This window comes from Mus pahari, chromosome 3 (assembly GCF_900095145.1).
Source record: "Mus pahari chromosome 3, PAHARI_EIJ_v1.1, whole genome shotgun sequence".
In the NCBI taxonomy this organism is placed as follows: Eukaryota; Metazoa; Chordata; class Mammalia; order Rodentia; family Muridae; genus Mus; species Mus pahari.
This window is the reverse complement of record NC_034592.1, coordinates 112,935,609-112,937,656: the sequence shown is the minus strand read 5'-3', so window position 1 is coordinate 112,937,656 and position 2,048 is coordinate 112,935,609.

Below are 2,048 nucleotides of genomic sequence, written 5' to 3'. Positions count from 1 at the left end.
AACTCACTTTGTGGACCAGGCTGGCCTCGAACTCAGAAATCCGCCTGCCTCTGCCTCCCGAGTGCTGGGATTAAAGGCATGCGCCACCACGCCCGGCCTCACATTTTATTCTTAATTTTGGACTTGCTTAAATTACTAAAGCAACCTTCACTTGCTTTTATGCTTGATAGCTAACATTTATGAGCAGTTTCTATCTTCCTGGCATAGAGATTGACAAAGAAGAGTATTTATGATATCCTTGAAAACACAGTTTCTTTCGAAGTTAAATGTATATGTCTGCCTATGGCCTAGCTAGTTCCCTGTCTAGGTGTTTACCCAAGATAAATGAAAACTTAGATTCACAAATAGACTTTTGTATAAAACTATTCATGGTGGCTCTTCCCATGACAGAAACTGGACAATAAACAAATTTATTGTGTTACTTCCAGACAGTGGGAACAAAAGGGGAACTGAGACTCTTTAGCATGGAAGAATAAAAAAAAAAAAAAAATGCAGAACCCAGGCACAAAAGAACACATGCAGAGGTGACTCCTCAGGAAGGAAGCACAGCCTAACTTATACTAGAGAGGGATAGAAGGAAAAAGGAAAACTTTTGGGGGGTTTAACAACAATGCTCATTATTTTTATGTGGTGATAGTTTTAATGGGAAATGCTAGAATACCTCAAATTGGGGCTGGAGAGTTGGCTCAGTGGTTAAGAGCACTCGCTGCTCTTCCAAAGGACCCAGGTTCAGTTCTCAGCAATTACATGTCAGCTCACAACTGACTGTAATTCCAGTTCCAGGGGATCTGACACCCTCTCATAGACATACAAGCAGACAGAACATTAATGTACATAAAAATAAATTATAAAAAAAAATTTTTAAAGAATGCCTCAAATTGTGTCCTTTTATGGGTTTGGTTTATATATAGTCACCTTTCAGGCTTACCTCTACAAAGCTCTAAAAATGGAGCCAGTAGGGAGAATGCTACATAGTGTATGATTCCTTTAATAGAAAGGGTGGCCACCAGCCTGTGGTAGTGGAATGCCAGTGGTTGACTACCAAGTGGCACAAGGATGATGGAATTTGTGAATTGTACTACAATGAAATGTAATTAAAAGCTGAAAAAACGAAAGCCCCTCAACCAGGAAGATTGGTGGGTTTTGGTTTTGGTTGGTTGGTTTTGGTTTTGTTTGGGGTTTTTCTGTTGTTTTTTTGTTTTAACCTTTAAAAAGGTGGTTTTTAGATTTTTTTATTCATTTATTTCATGTATGTGGGTACACTGTTGCTGTCTTCAGGCACACCAGAAGAGGACATCAGATCCCCATTACAGACAGTTGTGAGCCACCATATGGTTGCTGGGAATTGAACTCAGGACCTCAGGAAGTGCAGTCAGTGCTCTTAACTGCTGAGCCATCTCTCCAGCCCTTCTGTTATTTTTGAGACAGGGTTTCTCTATGTAGCCTTGGCTGTCCTGGAACTCGCTTTGTAGACCAAGTTGACCTCAAACCCACAGAGATCTGCCTGCCTCTGTCTCCCAAGTGCTAAGATTAAAGGTGTGTACCACTACACCTGGCTAAGATTTGTGTTTTAAAGAAGTTTCTTCGGACAGAGTGCTGTGTGATGTAGCCTGGCTTCACTCCTCCCACCCTTGCGTCCATAGTCTGAGAAGAAGTCAAGAACGCCTCTCCTCCTAGCTTCTGCCCTCCACTGAATTTGGAGAGATAGAGCAAGAAGCCCTAGAAAGACTACGGTGTAAGTCTGCTGCAGCTGTTAGATTACTTAGTTTCTTTTTAGTTTGCTCAAGTTACAAATATAGCCATTTATTATTATGCCCCATAGCTAACATTTATGAGCATTTATGAAACTGACAACATTTATGGCATTGTGGAGAGGTGGTTTCTATCACCAGCCCGTTTTACAGACAATGAAAATGAAGGTGAAAATTCAACTAGATTTGGAACTGAGGCCCTAGGCTCCTCGTACCCTTCCTGGCTTTAGCAAGGTGGTGCTAGGAGTAGGGGCAGAGTATCATTTAGAATAGATAGTTTGGAAAATCTCTGTGATA